Consider the following 22,439-nt stretch of genomic DNA (forward strand, 5'->3'; position numbering starts at 1 on the left):
CGGGCCTGCAACGCACCGCCGGCGCGTGAGATGAGAAAGTGTCCCTGTTCGGGCGCCATTCTTGTGGTAAATAATTTAATTACCGGGACTTAATTTGATACAGAAACATAATAAAAATAGCTCAGTAAACAAGAGGCAGAATCCGTGGTATTAGAGGTTCGGAATGGGCTTTATTCCAATGGATGATTCGAATCGGTTGCTCCAAGTTCCATCACCACGAAGGTTCAGGAAGTGAAGTACATACATTATTGATAATTATTCACTTTTATACAATAGGCATTACAGTGAAGTAAATGCAAGAGGCGTAACAATTGATAGCAAAGATAACATTTCACATGCGTAGCTGAAAGAGGCGTAATTGGGTGTAACAAGGAAAACGTCATTGGTTATGATGTCACATATGGGTGGACCTATGAAATAATTTCGCAATGTCAGCAGAAATACTTGGCAGAGATGCGCGCGCAGCAGTATGACGTGTGATTGACGTGCAACTAGGGGGTGAAGGGGACTTGACATTTAACTCTACATGTGGCGACAGAAGTCTGGAGGGTCAAGTCAACCTAATCCCAAATCATATCTAACATCCTATGTTTAAAGAACTATGTTATCCAGAAGAGAGGTCTCTTAGAGTAGAATCTTATTCTATACTGACTATACTGACTGTTAGTGCGTGTACAAGCGTCTAAGTGTCTACACTAGATGCGAGGGCAGGAATCTTCTATAGTAACAGGGCTATGAATTACTTGCATGAAGACAGAGAAGCCGGGCCTTTGCTCGGTAGCTGGAAGAATGTTTACTGAAACTACTAGACAGGAATGCATTGGGCAGGGAACGGAGCAGATAATTTCGAAGGTGAAATACAGTTTCTTGGCAGGCAACAGGCTGATGTCAGGCTTCGTGAGCCGCGCAGGGAATGAGACAAAGTTCATGGTCACAGATGCAGGCTCAGACTGGAGCTTCAGAGACAGAAAGCAAGAAAAGCTTGATGATAGAATCAGGGCCTACTTGCCTGGACTGTAAAATAGCATAAGTGAACCATATAAAGCCGGTGGCCTTTCATACTTAGGAATGGAATATCCGGCCTATTCATGGCGTATCTGAAAGAGGACATGTTGACGGTGGACGCACATGTGTTTGCGTCTTCATAACTGGAACTGGAGGGAACATACATGTACTTGTAACATGCACATAGAACCGTTGGGGTCCAAGATAGGGGACATAACTGACCAGAAAAATCCATATTTCCACACATCCCCCACCACAAAGAACGTGGCTGATAAGGTGATAGAATTGTTTTCCCAGGTAGGTTTCCCGAAGGAGGTCTTAACAGACCAAGGTACCCCTTTCACGTCCCGCCTCATGAAAGAGGTTTGTGCCACGCTGGACATCCATCAGTTACACACCTCCGTGTACCATCCACAGACGGACGGGTTGGTGGAAAGATACAATCGCACCTTAAAATCCACCCTCAAGAAGATGCTGACGGCGGAACGCCAAGAATGGGACAAACTTCTCCCCCTGGCCTTATATGTATTGAGGGCCCAAGTGCAAAGCAGTACAGGATATTCCGCCTTCGAGCTGCTATATGGAAGACAGCCGAGATCCTTGTTGGAGATGACGAGAGATGCGTGGATAAATGAAGGCCCCCAAGACCACCGGACCGTCCTCGACTACACGTCACAGCTCAAGTCCAAACTTGGAAAACTCCGAGAATTAGCCCATGCCAACATGGAAAAGAGCCAAGCCAAGCAAAAAAGGTCTTACGACAAAGGAAAAAAACTACGGACCCTACAAGTGGGTGAATGGGCCCTAGTGTTGTTACCATCCAGCTCCAGTAAATTCAAGAGCGAATGGCAAGGCCCTTATCAGGTGATGGATACCATAGGACAGACTACTTATAAACTACAAGTGACCCCCTCCTGAACCCAAAGTTATCATATTAACTTACTTAAGAAGTGGCTAGGGCCCCCTCCGAAAGACGCAAATTTCCTACTACCCGCCTACCGCCAGAAGACCTCCACTGTGGGCGACTTAGTGATAAACCCCGAATTACCCGACGAAAAAAAAGAACAGCTACGAGACACTCTCCGTCCCTTCGACGATATATTCTCAGACTCTCCGGGGAAAACCCAGCTAGCTGAACATACCATTGAAACCATACCAGGGAAGATAGTAAGACAAAAAGCCTATTGGGTTCCCGCTGCTAAAAGAGAAGCTATTCGGAATGAAGTACAAGATATGTTACGGTTAGGAGTTATACGACCTTCCACCAGTCCCTGGGCCTCTCCTATAGTGATGATTCCCAAGCCTGACGGGTCATCGTGTTTTTGTATGGATTTCAGAGCGTTGAACAGCATCTCCTCCTTCGATGCCTACCCTATTCCGCGGGTAGATGACTTAACCCCTTGAGTGCCCATGACGAGATGGTCTCGTCATGGGCCGCGGTTGCGCTGTGCCCATGACGAGACTATCTCGTCATGAGCCCCGCCCGCTAATGAAACGCCCGGCACAGGGCGTGGAAAGGGCGGGGCACTCAAGGGGTTAATTGAAAAGATCGGAGACGCCACCTACATAACGACGTTTGACCTTACAAAAGGATACTGGCAAGTGCCCCTCCGTGAAGAAGACCGGAAAAAAAACGCCTTTTCTACCGACCTAGGGCTTTTTGAATTTACGGTTTTACCGTTTGGGCTCCACGGCGCCCCAGCAACCTTTCAGAGACTGATGAACGAAGTGTTGTTGCCCTACTCCTCCTTTAGCTCGGCCTACTTGGATGACATAGTGGTGTTTAGCCGGTCTTGGGAGGAACATCTGCACCATGTCCAAACGGTACTCAACGCCCTTTGCCAAGCTAACTTGCACATAAATGCCCGAAAATCTAGGGCAGCGTTTCACCGGGTCCAATATTTGGGGTATGTCCTAGGGGATGGAGTCATATCTCCCCAAGAAAAGAAAATCACCGCCATAGTAGACACTCCCTTCCCATCCACAAAAAAGGAATTGCGGGGGTTCCTAGGGCTTATTGGTTACTATAGGCGCTTCATTCCATCTTTCGCAGACTTAGCCTCCCCTTTAACAGATCTCCTCAGAAAGGATTGCCCGTCACATCACCTCAGGTATCCCTCCACGGATTCTTTAAGGGCATTTAAGCAGCTGAAGACGGCCATCACTTCGGCCCCAGTACTCATATCCCCTAACTTCCAGATGCCGTTCATATTGGCCACGAACGCATCGGACACCGGGATCGGGGCGGTGTTATCCCAAACCAGTGACGATGGGCACGAACACCCAATCCTTTACGTCAGTCGCAAGTTGTTTCCCAGAGAACGCTCATACCCCACAATCGAAAAAGAGTGTCCCGCCGTCAAATGGGCGATAGAAAAACTGCGGTACTATCTAGAGGGGAGGCCATTCATCCTCTACACAGACCATGCCCCATTGCAGTGGATGTATCGGAATAAAAGCAATAACCCCCGGGTCCTCCGGTGGTTTTTGTCCCTACAGCCCTTCCCGTTCACGGTGCTCCACCGCAAAGGCCGGGACAATTGTAATGCTGACTCTCGTTCCCGTTTCTCACCTCTCCCCGAGCGGGAGCAGCCAGGGGGGGTGGTATGTGACGGGACATCCAGGGCTGACCAGGGGGCAACAGAAGGTACTGAGTGGTGGACCCCGATGACACGGGCTTCTAACATTCTCCCCTATCCACAGGACGAGTGGGCTTCGGACACAGAGGAACGTTTTCTCCTGGCCGATGCAGGGCCCTTTAACTGGGACTCTCCGGGAACACAAGGACTGCCCATAGATGACGTCACGAAGCCGGGATCTCCAAAACGGGGAGGAACCAGGAAGTCGGCGGACGGCAAGCCCAGGAGGAGTATCGGAGGAGAGCTGAGAGAGGAAAGAGGCGAGGAGGTGGACGAGGCCAAGCGGAGCGAACCAGAGGACAGCGGAGGAAAGGAAGCCGAGAGGACCGTAGGATACAGAGACGGCGAAGCGCCCTGCCACGTTCCCGGGGGAGGAGCGTGGCTAGGACAGGTACGGGACCGGGTAGCGGGTTGGATAGGGAGGCGGGACCGTCCACGCTAAACGACCGCTTCGAGTGTTTACATCCTTCCCTTATTTTCGTTCAACCCCTCATGTATTATACCACTCGAGAAGCTTATTTTGATACCCACAAGGTGGTTCCTCACTCCCCTGGCCCTGGTGTTAGGTGCGACGAGCCTGTATAACCTACCTAATAACGTCCCTTCTCTTCTCTTCTGGGGAACACCGGGAGCCGCCCTCGTGACGGGAGAGAAAAGACCCACCCTGGGAAGCAGACGGCCCCGAGACATCTACCAGCTGCTCACCACGGATCCCGCCCGCTTTGCAAGAGAAAGAATCACCAGCCGGACAAAACGCAAACTTATCGCAATAAAACCCAAACTACCACGACCTCGTGTTGCGTCCCTCCTTGTTAATCCATCACAGCGGGCATGTGTCGTGGAGGCCGTGATGGTCTGAGGAGGCTGCCGAGGTCGCGGGCCTCGGGCTTGGAGCTTGCACCGGCACGTGGTGGGCCCTCCGTGACACACGCCGGTGTCGGCAGGTGATCAGTGTGGCCTGGCTGCGCAGGGGCGGGCCTGATGAGTCCGGGGTCCAGCGGGCCGGGGTACGGCAGGCGCACAGGATCGCAGGCAACTCCGCTCACGAGAACGGCATCAGCCTCGTGGCGGGTTGAGAGGCGCCGCCCTGGCAGAGACGTTGGGCATTCTGGAAGAGGACCACGGCCAAGGCTACGTGCTTTTTATTCACACCCCTACGCTGGCCTGGCGTATGCCGGGACATCCCACTCCGCTCATGCTTCCTGGGGGAACGTAACAGGCAACATTTCCGCGAACTCCCCCACTGGCTGCGGTGACATGGTTGCATCCACTGTCCACTACACTCCATACGCCACCGGTGTATGTCGTCATGGATATGGGTGTGTTATGCATACTGGGGTCTGTCCAGCACATCGCCGCCACTCTTGGCATTGTGTACTTTCCCAATGATGGTTCACTTGCCTCCTTCACACATGCCTGGTTCCCAACACTACCCACAACCCGCTATTGTGTGGCTAAGGTGCCATGCCGTTGATGGCTCATGTCCAGCGCTTGCCCAGGTTTCCATTGTAAGTTGTTCAGTCGTGTCTGGTGGGTGGGCATGTGGTGTAGCATGTTGTATGTGATTTTGTGACGTGTGCATTGCCAGAGTTGTGAGTTGCATGGTTGTGGAGTTGAGGTGAGTGGGCTGTTCATTGAGTACTTGACAACAGGCAGTGCATTCCTATTAGTGCCATCCTGGAAGTGCTGGTTGATGATGGACTGTCGGAGGATGCACACTGGCTGGGTATTTGGCGACGACGTTGGTGGAGATTCCACGGTGTTCGGATGTTGCCTGCACATTGATGTGAGAAGTGTGCTATCTGTTGCGGTGATTGTGTGCTGTGTCACCAGAGGGCACAAGTAGGACATGTGAGCTGTGGATTGCCCCCAACACGTGCGTGCATCCAGCTATGGCGTATGGTCCTTGCTTGGTCTCCAGCAGATCCTGCGCATTGTGATGGCCGTGTAAATACTGGGGTATCAGGCTGATTATGACATCCAGGACAGGTGTGATGGACTTGGATGAGGCTGGGGAGTCCGACTCTGGGGGGTGTTGGTTGGGGGCTACCAGAGGCCAACAGGTGCAGCACAGCCAGCAGCTTGGTGTGGGGTGGGATGCTGGTTGTCCGCTGTGTTGGTGCCGTCGGCCTGTTGGGCGTTGATGGTCAGGATGTGTGGGAAGGTTGTCCTTTTGAGCCTGTGGTGGGCAATGACGTTCCCAGGTGTTGGGTCTGTGATATTTGGGGCGTTTTCAGCAGGTTGCTGTCTTTGTCTGCGCTGCCTCAGTGTTGGTCCGGGCAGGGGGCGGGAGGGGTCCTGAGGGTGGTGGCGGTGGGTGTTGTTGCCCTATTGGGGCTCTGGGCTGCATGTTCAGTTGCCCGGGTGCATCTGTTGTTCTTCATGTGTGGCTCGGCGCTGTGCTCCCTTGGCTGCTGCTGGTTGTCGTCAGACTTTACACCAGGTCAGAGCAGGTGTTAGTTTCCTGCAGCTAACACGCCTTATCACATGTTTCGTGGTCTTTTCACAGATCTGTCTGGTGGTTGAGAATGTTGAGGAGTGGTGTTGTCGCGGCTTTTTGCGCGGGAACACCTACTCTGCATCTCATTAGCGATAGTTGCCGGGGTCATCTGTGGCGATGTTTTTTGCGGATGCTATTGCCAGAAAAGTGGTGCTATGGGCTGTTAGCACCAGCTTGTGAATGGGGAGTGTGAGAAGTTGGCCTGATGTATGATGTCACTAGTTCTAGTGTACACCTTATATCAGTCCAAACAACGCTTATGGTGATTGGTTGTAAAGTCAACCTTATAGACCAGCTATCCTAGTGGTAGCATGGACAAGAGCAGTCTTAGGCTAAACTCTGTATGGCATGTGAAGCCAGCTGTTATACCATTTGTAACCCCTTGAATACCAAATGAAAGGACACCACAACAGATATATATATAAAATAAAGTGTATTTATTCTAGTCAAACCCTCAGCACTCTTTGAGATTCGAGGTAAGTACAACACAGTCTTATTTAAGCATACATTAAGTCACACAGGTAAGTAATACAGTTAGGCCCTAGGGGCCACGCAAACCATATACTAAGTAAGTGGTATAAGGACCACTGTCACGGAAATAGAATAGGCCTAGGCCTAGGGAATCGCTGGGGCTACACTATACTATCCAAGGTTAGGAAGTGGGAGGCCCACGGGATTCAGGTGCAGAGTGGAAACACTCACGCATAATGCGTATAATCGAGGAAAACAGTACAGTTCGGAAATAAAGAGATTTAGGACACCTCTGAAGTAACTAGGAAGTCGAGACTTGAAAACTAGACACTAGGATAGTCAATACCCTACTGAGCACCGGAGTACCCAAGTTACCTAGCCCACGGGCTGCGGGTGCATAGGTGTGACCTTGCGTCGGGTTTCGTCGTCGACTCCTATGGATGCCTGAAGGAAAGTTGCTGACAGGCGGTCAGTGAAGAGTGTCAGGTGGATTCCAAGGTGGGGATCAAGAATGAAGGAACTTGCAAGCAGAAGTGACAGAGTCTAGGTCACCAGCCAGGAGCCGGGAAGGGACCAGGAAGGAACCAGGCGATGTCGTGAAGTTGCAGGTGAAGAGGTGAAGCTTGTCGCAGCAGCCACGGGTACAAGGAGGCGTCGAGGACGACCAGGACCAGGAGGCGAGCTGTCCCACGAAGGCTCTTGCTGTCGGCGGCGTCGAAGTCAAACTAGGACTCACCAAGCCTTGGCAAGCGGAACCCACGCAGGATGGAGGACTTGCTTCTGGTGCAGACCAGGAAGGACTGGGGTGCTTCTCTTGCACAGAGGAGCAGGAGCCAGTCTGGAGGAGCCAAACCAGCAGTGGAAAGTTGAAGGTGTGTCGTCACAGAGGTTACTAGCCAACGGGCAAGCAACCGGACAGACGCGGCAAGCAGGAAAATGCAGAAGGGCCCCACGCAGGACTCGTGGAGTGTGGGGGGCTGATCTTCAGTGCAGATGGTGCTTGGGTTTGGGGCTTCTCAATCCCCAGTGCACAACCTCGAGGGTGCCTCAGAAGCTGCGCTGGAAGATACTCGCCACTTTTCCCAGGTAGCCGGTCCCACGTCTCTCGTTGCCTCCACGGATCTCAGCTCAGCTGTGGATGTGGATCAGGGTCGGAGAAGTCTGGAAGTCAAGGCTCTGGTCAGGCTCTACAGTCGGTCCCTCGTAGAACTTCAGCAAAGCAAAGGGTAAGTCTCTTGATGGTGCCTGTTTGCACAGGGTGGCCACTCCTTGGCCACAAGGGAGATTCTTCAGTCTTCTTCTTTCGTCGAATGTCGAAGGTCCAGAGTTTCTGTTCAAGTTGCAGGTTCAGGATAATCTAATCTCCTGGGGCCCAGCTACCACTCTTATACTAATCTGGGGGGCTGGGTTGCCTGCTAGGTTACGCCTTATGGGTGGGACCTGGGAGGGGAGTGGTTACACCCCCTTCCCTTTGTCCAGTTTCGCGCCAGAGCTGGGGCTGGAGTGGCCCAGCGCCGGTTTGAACCGGACTATGCATGGGACACCTTGTGTGCCCCAGGCAGTGTCTAGTTTCTTTCATCCCTCCCTGCCCCAATACACTAAGGCCTGTCTGGGGTGGTGCTAGCACCTCCCAAGGCAGGAAACCTATTGTCCAAGCCTCCCTTGCCGGGATCACTCCCAGCAGCAGGAGGTCAGACTTGTGTCGTGGCAGCAGCATCCATTTTGTGATGCTGGGGCTCTGGTTAACTTTAACCGGGTAAGTAGGTTTCAACATGTCTTCTCCCTCTAGAAGGGAGGAATAATATCCTCATTGCCAGAAATGGTATGGGGGTATTATTCCAATGTGTTAGACACCTTACACGACATGTTTTGATAAAGCCAAACCATAGTTACCATAACCGTTTAAGATTATAAGGCACTTTAAGAGTATATGGTAGGCTATATCATAGAACAGCTATAAGGACATGGTTCTGAAAGCTGCAGACAGGCTCAGCTCATGCTAGAGCACCATCTCACATGTTACCAAGCACTCTGCCTCCAGGATTGTTAAGGCCTGCCATAGGAGTGACTGATAGGTACACATGTGTCTATATATAAGGTAGGTATAGGAATACTACACCTAAGCAAGGGGTGGTTACACGACCTTGCCCCAGCTGAGTGATCAGCCAGTTGTGTCATAATGGAAGGCCAGGCCAGGGGTGGCATAATACATGCTGCAGCCCCTGGTAGGCCTAGGGTACCCCTATGCCCTGGGTACCTAGGGTACACTATACAGGGTCTGATAAGGTGGTCCCTACCAATTGGGTTATGTACCTAAAGTACATAGTATGAATTTAGAGAGAGAACAGCAGGGCTGTGGGTCTGATTAGCAGGCCCACAGCCACATCTAAGTCGAAAACCAGTAAAGCAAAATCAAAAAGTGGGGGTGAACATAGAAAGCACACCCTACTCTCCTACACAACCCCCCCCCCCAAACTTAGGGACATTAAACTAACCTTGACTAGTTGAGTCTTCATGTTCTAAGTGGAAATATCTGGAGAGTCCATCTGCATTGGCATGGTCAGTCCCAGGTCTAGGTTCCACTGTGAAGTCCATCCCCTGTAGGGAAATGGACCACCTAAGAATTTTGGGATTTTCACCCTTCATCTCATTTAGCCACAAGAGGGGCTTATGGTCTGTCTGAATCTTGAAGTGAGTGCCAAACAAGTATGGCCTCAGCTTCTTCAGGGCCCAAACCACAGCAAAGGCCTCCCTCTCAATAGCTGACCAACGTTTCTCTCTAGGGGCCAGCCTTCTACTTATAAAAGCAATGGGCTGGTCTTGACCATCTACATTCAGTTGTGAAAGAACAGCTCCCACACCCAACTCAGAAGCATCTGTCTGGACAATAAACTCTTTGGAGTAGTCTGGACTTTTCAGAATAGGTGCACTGCACATGGCCTGCTTCAGGTCATCAAATGCTTTTTGACAGCTTACTGTCCACTGAACTTTCTTTGGCATTTTCTTGGAGGTCAAGTCATTAAGTGGTGTCACAATGGACCCATAGTTCTTAACAAACTTTCTGTAGTACCCAGTCAGGCCCAAGAAAGCTCTGACCTGAGTCTGGGTAGTTGGGGGAGTCCAGTTCTTTATGGTCTGGATCTTGCTCTCCAGTGGTTGAACCTGACCCCCACCGACTAGGTGGCCCAGGTACACAACCTTGCTCTGCCCTATCTGGCACTTAGTGGCCTTGATAGTGAGGCCTGCCTTTTGCAGGGCCTCTAAAACATTCATCAGGTGGACCAGGTGATCCTCCCAGGTGGAGCTAAAGACAGCAATATCATCAAGATAAGCTGCACAGTAGTCATCCAGGCCTGTAAGGACTTGATTCACCAACCTTTGGAAAGTGGCAGGTGCATTCATCAAACCAAAGGGCATTACCACAAATTGATAATGTCCTCCTGGGGTCGAGAAAGCAGTTTTGGCCTTTGCATCCTCAGCTAGTCTGATTTGCCAGTAGCCTGCTGTCAGGTCAAATGTGCTCAAAAACTTGGCCGCTGCCAATGAGCTCATCTGCCCTAGGTATTGGGTGGGCATCTGTCCTAGTGACAGCATTGAGACCTCAGTAGTCTACGCAAAACCTCATCTCTCTCTTACCATCTTGGGTGTGAGGTTTTGGCACAAGAACTACAGAACTAGCCCAGGGGCTCTCTGAAGGTTCAATGACTCCCAGCTCCAACATCTTTTGTACCTCAACTTCTATGCAGTCCCTGACATGGTCAGGTTGCCTGTAGATTTTACTCTTCACAGGCAGACTGTCACCAGTGTCCACCTCATGGGTGCACCAGTTTGTCTGACTTCGGGTCAGAGAGAACATATGTCTGTAGGATTGCAGAACATGTCTGCAGTCCTGTTGCTGATGATCAGTGAGGCTGTCAGAAAAGACCACACCATCAACTGAGCCATCATCAGGGTTCTGAGTCAACAGGTCTGGGAGAGGGTCACTCTCTTCCTCCTGCCCCTCATCTGTAGCCATGAGTAGCCCCATGTCTGCCCTGTCAACATATGCCTTCAATCTGTTGACATGAAGCACCCTGTGGGGGCTTCTGGGAGTCCCAAGGTCCACCAAGTAGGTGACTTCTCCCTTTTTCTCAACAATAGTGTGGGGTCCAGACCATTTGTCTTGGAGTGCTGCTGGGGCCACTGGCTCCAACACCCACACTTTCTGCCCTGGCTGGTACACAGTCAGCACAGCCTTTTGGTCATGCCAAGCTTTTTGGAGTTCTTGGCTTGCCTCAAGGTTTTTAGAAGCCTTCTTCATATACTCTGCCATCCTGGAGCGGAGGCCAAGTACATAATCCACTATGTCCAGTTTGGGTTGTCTGAGAGTTCTCTCCCATCCTTCCCTTACTAAACACAGGGGTCCCCTTACAGGATGCCCAAACAAAAGCTCAAAAGGGCTGTAGCCAACCCCCTTTTGTGGGACCTCTCTGTAAGCAAACAGAAGGCAGGGTAAAAGGATGTCCCATCTTCGCCTAAGCTTGTCTGGTAAACCTTTTATCATTCCCTTTAGGGTCTTGTTGAATCTCTCCACAAGCCCATTGCACTGTGGGTGAACCCCCACCACAGGTAGTGGTATGAGGGGGGCCTTTGTAGTGCCACCTGATTTGCCACTGGCTTGGCAGGTGACACAGGAGCGACAAAACTCCTTGGTATCTTCTGACATATGAGGCCAGTGAAAGTGAGGGACAAGTCTGTCCCAAGTCTTGTTCTGGCCTAAGTGTCCTGCAAGGGGAATATCATGGGCCAAGGTAAGAAGAAAGCCTCTGAATTTCAGTGGTATGACCAACCTCCTGGATGCACCAGGCTTGGGGTCTCTAGCCTCTGAGTACAGCAGCCCTTCATCCCAATACACTCTGTGGGTACCTTGAGCATTCCCTGCAGCCTCAGCAGCAGCCTGCTGTCTGAGGGGTTCAAGAGAAGGACAGTCTAATTGTGCCTGCCTCAGATCTGCCCTTGAAGGTCCCCCTGTCCCAAGAAACTCAACCTGATCAGGTTCCAGTTCTTCTAGGACAGTTCCTTCAGGGCTCTCAGGATCATCCTCCTGTGAGGGCTGATCCACCACCTGAGGCAGGGGGAAGGCACAGCCTTACCCCTACTGCTCTTTCTCTTGGGTTGTGTCTGGTCCATTGTCCCAGGATCCAGCACCTGTTCAGTATTACACTTTTTGGCCTGTGACCTGGTCACAGCAAGGACATGTGCATCTATCCCCAGCATTTCTGCATGGGTCCTATACTCCACTTCAGACCAAACTGAAGTTTCAAGATCATTGCCCAACAAACACTCTACAGGAAGGTCTGAACTAACAACAACTTTCTTGAGGCCAGTTACCCCTCCCCAGGAGAAGTTAACAATTGCCACACTATGGGAAGTAGTGGCATTGCTAGCGTTGGTCACTAGGTAATTCTCACCTATCATGATCTGTCCAGGGTCCACAAAGGCAGGTGTCACCATTGTGACACTAGCCCCAGTGTCCCTGTAGGCCTGAGCCATTCTTTGGTTGATAAAAGGAGTCTGTCTGTACTTGCCCAGGTTACTGGGACCTATAGTAGAGGACAAGGCTATGTCCCCATCACAGATCAGAACAGCCTGAGTAGGTATCCTGACTAGGCCAGAATCCTCCTCAGTTCCCAGGGTTAACCCTACTACACCCTTTTGCTGAGAACCACCACTTACAGCTGGACTAGGGGGTACAGTTGCCTTAGGGGCAATGGTGGCTGGGGGCTTATCCTTTTTGGTGCACTCACTAAACCAATGTGAGTTTGATTTACAATAGTTGCACCAGGGTTTCTTTTGGCCATCTTTCTTCTTATCCTTTTTGGGACCACCCTCCCCCTGAGCCTTTTGAGGGCCTGGTGAAGACTTCTGGTCTTTTTGTTTCTGATCATTACCCTTCTGGTCTGCCTTTTTCTGATCACCGCCCTGGTTCTGGTTTTTCTGCTTAACTCTAGTCCTGACCCATCTATCTGCCTTCTTTCCCAATTCTTGGGGAGAAGTCCGATCAGAATCAATCAGGTGTTGATGCAGTAGCTGGTTTTGACAGTTGTTAAGGATTTGCTCTCTCATGATCAAATTATACAATCCTGTATAGTCCTTAACCTTACTTCCCAGTAGCCAGCCTTCCAAAGCCTTCGTGGCACAATCTACAAAGTCAGTCCAGTCCTGAGTCTGTGTCTTCTAGGTATCCCTGAACAACAACCTGTATTGCTCAGTGGTTGGGACAAACCCATCAATTAGAGCACTCTTCAGGACAGTGTAATTGTCAGCATCCTCATCACTAACTGTGAGGAGCTTGTCTCTACCTTTCTCAGAGAAGGAGAGCCACAAGATAGCTGCCCACTGACTTTGGGGTACCTGCTGCACTTTGCAGGCCCTCTCCAAAGCAGTTATCCATTTGTGGATGTCATCCCCACTCTTGTAGGGAGGGACAATCTTGCTCAGGTTTCTATTGTCATAGGCCCTGTCTCTATCTCTAGGGGTATTGCTGCCACCAGTGGGTTCTAACCCACTTAACTTCTGCTCTCTGGCCAGAGCAAGCTTCTCCTTGGCAAGGGCAAGTTCTTCCCTCTCAATCCTTAGATTAGCTTCCCTCATTCTGGCCTCATGCTCTTTTCTCTGTGGGGAAGTCATTCCCCTGTGAGAAGAGGCATTGGAGCTATTAGAGACATGGGAGTGGATGGATTCCCTTGAAGGGGATCTATCCCTCCTGCTTCTCTGGTTAAGTCTACTTGGGGGTCTGAATGGGGGTCCCCATTTAGACTCCCATGTAGGCTTAAGTTAGCCTGGCTAAGTCTCCCAACTTGGACCTGGCTGTCTACCTCATCTTCTGAAGTCCCTGACTCATCTGTAGTGGGTAGACCCTCACCTGTACCTAGGGTACTAGCCTGAGAGGCCCTATGAGCATCATACTCCTCTAGGATCTCTACTAGCTGAATGAGGGTAGGGTTTGAACCCTGTTTTAACTTTCTGGAGGTACACAATTGTCTCATCTCCTGAAGAGTTAGGGTATCATATCTAGAGGGGATCTTTCTAGGATCTATCCCTCCTGGGAGAGAATCACCTTGATCTCCTCTCAGAGACATGATCTAGTAAGGGTGTGGTGTGTGCACCTACTTACACTAGTTGTATCTACTAAACCTCTCTAGTAGTTGTAGTCAGGGTGTGCTAGGCCCTTCAACCTACAACCACTAAGTCCAGTAGGACTTAAGTATTTATAATCTATGTTATATGTACCTAACAATATCTGTGTGATCTTTCAATTTAGTATCTCAAGATTACAATGGTATTACAACAGCAAGCTCAGATCCCAACCGCTGCTCTCCAATGTGAGAAGTTGGCCTGATGTATGATGTCACTAGTTCTAGTGTACACCTTATATCAGTCCAAACAACCCTTATGGTGATTGGTTGTAAAGTCAACCTTATAGACCAGCTATCCTAGTGGTAGCATGGACAAGAGCAGTCTTAGGCTAAACTCTGTATGTCATGTGAAGCCAGCTGTTATACCATTAGTAACCCCTTGAATACCAAATGAAAGGACACCAAAACAGATATATATATAAAATAAAGTGTATTTATTCTAGTCAAACCCTCAGCACTCTTTATGAGATTCGAGGTAAGTACAACACAGTCTTATTTAAACATACATTAAGTCACACTGGTAAGTAATACAGTTAGGCCCTAGGGGCCATGCAAACCATATACTAAGTAAGTGGTATAAGGACCACTGTCACGGAAATAGAATAGGCCTAGGCCTAGGGAATCGCTGGGGCTACACTATACTATCCAAGGTTAGGAAGTGGGAGGCCCACGGGATTCAGGTGCAGAGTGGAAACACTCATGCGTAATGCGTATAATCGAGGAAAACAGTACAGTTCGGAAATAAAGAGATTTAGGACACTTCTGAAGTAACTAGGAAGTCGAGACTTGAAAACTAGACACTAGGATAGTCAATACCCTACTGAGCACCGGAGTACCCAAGTTACCTAGCCCACGGGCTGCGGGTGCATAGGTGTGAACTTGCGTCGGGTTTCGTCGTCGACTCCTATGGATGCCTGAAGGAAAGTTGCTGACAGGCGGTCAGTGAAGAGTGTCAGGTGGATCCCAAGGTGGGGATCAAGAATGAAGGAACTTGCAAGCAGAAGTGACAGAGTCTAGGTCACCAGCCAGGAGCCGGGAAGGGACCAGGAAGGAACCAGGCGATGTCGTGAAGTTGCAGGTGAAGAGGTGAAGCTTGTCGCAGCAGCCACGGGTACAAGGAGGCGTCGAGGACGACCAGGACCAGGAGGCGAGCTGTCCCACGAAGGCTCTTGCTGTCGGCGGCGTCGAAGTCGAACTAGGACTCACCAAGCCTTGGCAAGCGGAACCCACGCAGGATGGAGGACTTGCTTCTGGTGCAGACCAGGAAGGTCTGGGGTGCTTCTCTTGCACAGAGGAGCAGGAGCCAGTCTGGAGGAGCCGAACCAGCAGTGGAAAGTTGAAGGTGTGTCGTCACAGAGGTTACTAGCCAACGGGCAAGCAACCGGACAGACGCGGCAAGCAGGAAAATGCAGAAGGGCCCCACGCAGGACTCGTGGAGTGTGGGGGGCTGATCTTCAGTACAGATGGTGCTTGGGGTTGGGGCTTCTCAATCCCCAGTGCACAACCTCGAGGGTGCCTCAGAAGCAGCGCTGGAAGATACTTGCCACTTTTCCCAGGTAGCCGGTCCCACGTCTCTCGTCGCCTCCACGGATCTCAGCTCAGCTGTGGATGTGGATCAGGGTCGGAGAAGTCTGGAAGTCAAGGCTCTGGTCAGGCTCTGCAGTCGGTCCCTCGTAGAACTTCAGCAAAGCAAAGGGTAAGTCTCTTGATGGTGCCTGTTTGCACAGGGTGGCCACTCCTTGGCCACAAGGGAGATTCTTCAGTCTTCTTCTTTCGTCGAATGTCGAAGGTCCAGAGTTTCTGTTCAAGTTGCAGGTTCAGGATAATCTAATCTCCTGGGGCCCAGCTACCACTCTTATACTAATCTGGGGGGCTGGGTTGCCTGCTAGGTCACGCCTTATGGGTGGGACCTGGGAGGGGAGTGGTTACACCCCTTTCCCTTTGTCCATTTTCGCGCCAGAGCTGGGGCTGGAGTGCCCCAGCGCCGGTTTGAACCGGACTATGCATGGGACACCTTGTGTGCCCCAGGCAGTGTCTAGTTTCTTTCATCCCTCCCTGCCCCAATACACTAAGGCCTGTCTGGGGTGGTGCTAGCACCTCCCAAGGCAGGAAACCTATTGTCCAAGCCTCCCTTGCCGGGATCACTCCCAGCAGCAGGAGGTCAGACTTGTGTCGTGGCAGCAGCATCCATTTTGTGATGCTGGGGCTCTGGTTAACTTTAATCGGGTAAGTAGGTTTCAACATGTCTTCTCCCTCTAGAAGGGAGGAATAATATCCTCATTGCCAGAAATGGTATGGGGGTATTATTCCACAGTGTTATACACCTTACACGACATGTTTTGATAAAGCCAAACCATAGTTACCATAACCGTTTAAGATTATAAGGCACTTTAAGAGTATATGGTAGGCTATATCATAGAACAGCTATAAGGACATGGTTCCAAAAGCTGCAGACAGGCTCAGCTCATGCTAGAGCACCATCTCACATGTTACCAAGCACTCTGCCTCCAGGATTGTTAAGGCCTGCCATAGGAGTGACTGATAGGTACACATGTGTCTATATATAAGGTAGGTATAGGAATACTACACCTAAGCAAGGGATGGTTACACGACCTTGCCCCAGCTGAGTGATCAGCCAGTTGTGTCATAATGGAAGGCCAGGCCAGGGGTGGCATAATACATGCTGCAGTCCCTGGTAGGCCTAGGGTACCCCTATGCCCTGGGTACCTAGGGTACACTATATAGGGTCTGATAAGGTGGTCCCTACCAATTGGGTTATGTACCTAAAGTACATAGTATGAATTTAGAGAGAGAACAGCAGGGCTGTGGGTCTGATTAACAGGCCCACAGCCACATCTAAGTCGAAAACCAGTAAAGCAAAAGCAAAAAGTGGGGGTGAACATAGAAAGCAGACCCTACTCTCCTACAGGGAGATAAATGTATTGCAAGTTTGGCTGCGCTAAAGTGCCGTTAACTCGGCGATAGCTCCTTGAGAATATGGCCCTGAGTCTTGTAGTGCTGGGTCTTGGAATGACGATTCATTGACATACCACTGGGGCGGTTATTCACCAAGAGAGTGTAGATGAGTCCAAGACTAAAAATACCAGGCTATGATCAGAAAGGGTCTGAGATCCCACAGAAACCGAGATAACCCTCGGCTGGAGTGAAGCCGTTATTAAAAAGAAATCAATCCGCGTGTGAGTTTTGTGGTCTTATGAATAGTAAGTGTAGTCCCGTTCCCCCAGAATGGAGTTCCCTCCAGATATCTAGCAGAGAGAGATTATGCATGCCTTGTGTTAAGTTCAAGAGGAACGGATAGGTCTTGTACCGGGCCACAGAGCGATCTAAGGTAGAGCTCAAGACTTTATTAAAGTCACCATCTAAGATTAGCTTACCTTGGGCAAAGCTAGCCAACAGTGGGAAAAGAGAGCCTTAAAACACCTCTTTTTTGTATTTGGGGCCATAAATGGAAACAACCCAAGAGCCTATATGAGCCCGCACCCCAGCTATTCTGCCTTCTCTATCAACATGGGATGAATCGACCCCGAATCCTCTCGGTGTCTTACGCTAGAAGATGAGTCTCCTGAAGCATGGGCACATCCACCTCTTTAGTATGGAGCAATTTCAGGAGCACTTTCCACTACATTGGAGAGCTGAGACCCTGAGGGGCATATTTACAAAGAAGTGATGGAGTGCCACGTTAGCCTTCTTGCTTTAATGCCGCGCTCCACCACTTCTGAAACGCAGGGCTGCACCGTATTTACACCAATATGATGCAGCCCTGCGTTTCGCCCTGCGCTGGCACTAAATGTAGCTGCGTAGCTCCAACTCAGGCACCCTTGCACTTAAGTGCAAGGGTGTCTGCGTTGTGGGGAATGATTGTTTATATGCAGGAAGGTGTCCCTCCCTGAACATAAACAATCTTAAATGGCGATTTGTAACTTCTATGTGTGCTGCTTTGTCCACTAAATGGATCTATACAAAATATTATTTGTTATCTCTCAGGTCTTGCATATACCTCCATACGTCTACACCTTGCAGCAGTGGCTGCCTACCTTCAAAACAGACAACATTTATCTTTATTCAGAGAAACCAGTAATTAAGGCTCTCATGGAAAGCCTTAGAAGAGTGATGCCACTAAAGGTCCCACTTGCATGGAACCTCAATACTGTTCTAACTAGACATATGGGTCCACCTTTTGAACCATTACATAATTGCCCCCTCCAAAGTCCTTCTTGGAAAGTTGCTTTCTTAATTGCTATCACCTCATTAAGATGTGTAAGTGGGATTCAGGCACTAACCTTAGTAGAACCATTCATCCAGCTTTACAGGGACAGGGTGGTTCTTCGTACCAACCCAAAATTCCTTCCAAAGGTAGTTTCTGCTTTCCATATTAACCAATCCGTTGAGCTACCAGTTTTCATTCCCCAACCAGATTCTGTAGCAGAAAGAGCTATTCAGACATTGGATGTTAAAAAAACTTTAATGTATTACATTGACAGAATAAAAGATTTTCACAAAACAACACAAATTTTTATTTCATTTGCTCCGCCTCACAAAGGGAAACCTATTTCAAAATCTGGCATTTATTTCTTGATGGATCGTTAAATATATGCAGGCATGCTACACTAAAGCAAAAAGGACTTTATCTGTACCTCCTAGAGCACATTCTACTCGTAAAATTGGGGCATCTGTGGCTTTCTCAGGTAATATTCCTACAGCTGACATTTGTAAAGCAGCCACATGGTCTAACCCTGCACATTCACCAAACACTATTGTGTGGATGTCTTAGCACGCCAATTAGCTAATTAGACAGGTGGTGCTAAAAACTCTTTTTCAAACAACTGCAACGTCCACTGGTTAGCCACCAGTTTCTGGAGGGCACTGCTATACAGTCTATGCAAACCTTATGTATCTACAGCACACATGCCTCGAACAAATTGTTATTTACCCTGTAAGCATCTCTTCTATAATAATAATAATCCACATTTGTAAATCGCGAACAATCACCCGTAAGGGTCTCTAGGCGCTGGGGGCCGTCGGGAAGATTAAGCAAGCTATTGCCCAGAGTCACATGGTGCTGGGATAATCTGCCGCCGGGGATCGAACCGTGATCCCCAGATTCCGGAGTCAGTCGCCCTGGCCGCAGCGCCACACCTCTTCCTAGACATGTAGAGCTTTAGATATGCGTGTGCCCTCCCTCCTCCCCTGACACTCATGGTTGTTGCAGTTCTCTTTTACATTTTGCATGCATGGTCATCTCTTTACTTTCACCTACTTACTCCATTTTCACCCTCTCGCAAGAAAACAATCTAACAATAGAGTCGATGACCATGGACACTATGACTAAGAGGAGGAGTCACCTTACCGCATGTAAGACTTCTTCGTAGAGAAACAACTTGCAAACATCCGGACCTAACACAAGATGGCAGGAGTATGCAAAGCATGTTAATCATCTACAGCTCTACATTTCAAAAACAGATGCGTACAGGGTAAGTAACAATCCTTTCCTTGTTTGCTGAAGAGGGTAAATCTTATAGGATTGTGAATCTGGTTACATCACCTATTTGGGCAAGACACAACTTGATGACTGAAGCACCGATGAAGGTGCAACACCTTGTGGTGCACAGGTTGCTCAAAAGGCATCCGTTTGTCCTTTCTATCAGCTTCTTGAGATTATCTACTGTGAAAGGTGAACTTGGTCTTGACTTCCTGAACTGACATTCCAAAGTTGAAATTTCAAGAATGGCTGTCTGTGCAGAACTGACGACACTTTTGATTTCTTGCAATAAGGTATCAAACGTGAGGGGATTGAATCTTTACAATAGATCTTGTCATATATAACAAAGCCATGAAAATGGCTAATAGATTGGTGTTCTTGGCCTCTTTTCCTCTCGCCCACAGACTTTTTTTGTTGTCCAATGCTTATGAGAGTATTTTGTTTCTGATAAACAATTGTATTGATTTTATACAAAAAAAAATAGCAGCATGACAAATTTGATCAGTGTTCCCCGACATCACAGAAGACATTGAAATTTTTTATTTTTTAAATCTCTCTATTTTATTTCCAAGAATACAAAAAACAATACGTCATCTCCAACGTGAAGGTGACACCATAGTAGAATAACAAACAACATATGATTGTGCAATTTGCTCATGAATCATACAGTCGAGCATCGTACAAGAAACAGCTACACCAGTATTTGACAGCAATAGATAAAATTATACAATAACATCACTCCATCTCAGTGGTCACAGTGTCCTGAGTTTGCGATCTAAGATATTGGCGTAGAGGTTCCCATATATCTTTGGGTCTAGAGGAGGTTGGGAGTTCTTCCGCAAACAACTCCAGGTGGTCCCTGCAGTACACCATGTCTTTGACCCAGTGATCCACATGAGGGGCTAAAGTGCTTTTCCAGGTTAGTGCTACGCGGGTTTTGCCATCAACAGTGCAATACGTGCAAACTTACCAATAACCCCCTTCAGCTGAGGTATGTAACATAAGAGACATATCTGCGGTGAACATTGCAGGGAGACCCCAATCATGGAGTAAATATGCTGGATAACAGAACACCAAAATTTAAACACTAGGACGCAGTCCCATGCAGAGTACCAAAAGTCGGCATCCTGTTGACTGCATCGCTTACATTGACTAGTGTCACGCAGGCCCAGTCAGTGTAATTTTAGAGGTGTGTGGTAAACTTGGTGGATATATTTGAAGTGAATAATCCTTAAGTTGCCATTGGGAGTGAGGGAGCCAGTCAGCTTGCATATATGCTCCCATTCAGGCGGTGTAAGTGGGGGTAGAAGTCTGTCATTCCAACAAGCTAGGCTTTTGTCACTAGTGGCAACTTTCTCATCCCGCACTGCTCTATATAGTTTAGTTACTAATTTGCGGCATGTAGGTGTAACTAAGAGTAATTGCAGAGATTGCAGAGAGGGAGATACAGCGGGAAACATGGGATAATGAGCTTCCACCGCAAGTTTCAGTCTATACAGCGTGAATTTAAAAAGCATAGTTGTATTGGAGACATATTGAAGCTCTTCTTGTGTAAGGAAACTCCCATTCGGGTAGATATCGTGCATGACATCAATACCGACCTCCCTCAAGGACCGCATAGAACCCTCTTCCTGCGTTACCGAAAGAGCCGCATGATGAGCCAAAGTCAGCGCAGGAGCATAGAGTGGAAGTTTGGCAGTCAGTTTCCCAATGGCCTGCCACGCGGCAATGGTGGTATCTAGAGTATTAATCTAGTACCGTGGTGTGCCTCTTCTTGAGTGTGTGAGAATGCCAGACAGCGGAATAGGGTGCTAGTCCCCATCCTCCACTGCTACATGCAGTGTGAAAGCATGTGGTTTATACCAATAGTACGCATATTGTGCCTGCGCACATAAATAGTATATGTAGAGGCCTGGGGCGCAGAACCTCCTTTAGCACAATCTAATGTCAATGTGCTCCAGTTAACCCTGGACTGTTTACCTTCCTTAATCAATTTCAGCAATATAGAGCGGATAGTGGCAAAAAAATGAGCAGTGAGTTTAATAGGGATGTTGCTAAAAAGATATAAAAAGCGAGGCAGAATTATCATTTTGATGGCGATACGGTCTGCCAATGATAGGGGCAATGCTATCCATCTCTCGACCTGCTGCTCCAGAGTTACACAGGCCCTCCCATAATTATCTCTAACAACTATTTCTGGGTCCCGGTGCACCCAAACCTCCGATTATTTAACTGGGTCAGTAGACCATATCAGCGGGTACTCCAGATTCAGGGGCGTAGTCACTGCAGTTGGCGGAATTATCACAGACTTCCCCCAGTTAATGGTCAAACTCGAAAACAGGCCGAACCGAATATATTCCCGGAGTACTTGGGCCAAATATTGTTGAGGCTCTCGTAAGAAGAGGACCATGTCGTCGGCATACAAAGATATACCGACAGGTCGGTGGATAAAGTTCATCGCCGTTTCCCTATGCCGTTGGCGAATAATACATGCTAGGGGCTTCAGCACTAAGGCGAACAGCAAAGGCGGCAAAGGGCAGCCCTGTCTGGTGCCTCTTTCTATCATAAACGGTTCCGAGGTGTGGCCACCGATGCGCACCCTCGCCAATGGGTCAGTATATAAAAGTTGTATCCAATTTATAAAAATCGCAGGAAACCCCCATATGCTGCAATATCCTAAACATGTAGCACCACTCGATAGAATCGAACGCTTTTGCAGCGTCCAATAGCACAGCAGCCGCCTGCAATGTGGGATCCAACACGTGAAACATCGAAAAAATAGTGCGCAAATTATGGGATGTAGAGCGCTCCGGTATAAAACCAGATTGATCTGGTAACACCAGACATGTCATCAGGGGCTGGAGTCGCGTGGCGAGTATTTTAGCTAGTATTTTTGTGTCCAGGTTGATCAGGGAAAGGGGCCGATAGGAATCGCATGCAGTAGGTGGTTTATCTTTTTAAAGCAGGGTAATGATCATGGCTTGTCGCAGTGAAGGGGGCAAACAACCAGACTTGTGTGCTTCACCTTAGACCTCTAATAAGTGAGGAGTCAGGAGTTCAGTGTATTCTTTATAGAATTCGGCTGTGAGGCCATCTGACCCTGGAGCTTTCTTATTCGGCAGAGAACGGATTGCCGCCTGAATGTC

The sequence above is a fragment of the Triturus cristatus genome, chromosome 3_2 (assembly GCF_964204655.1).
Source record: "Triturus cristatus chromosome 3_2, aTriCri1.1, whole genome shotgun sequence".
In the NCBI taxonomy this organism is placed as follows: domain Eukaryota; kingdom Metazoa; phylum Chordata; class Amphibia; order Caudata; family Salamandridae; genus Triturus; species Triturus cristatus.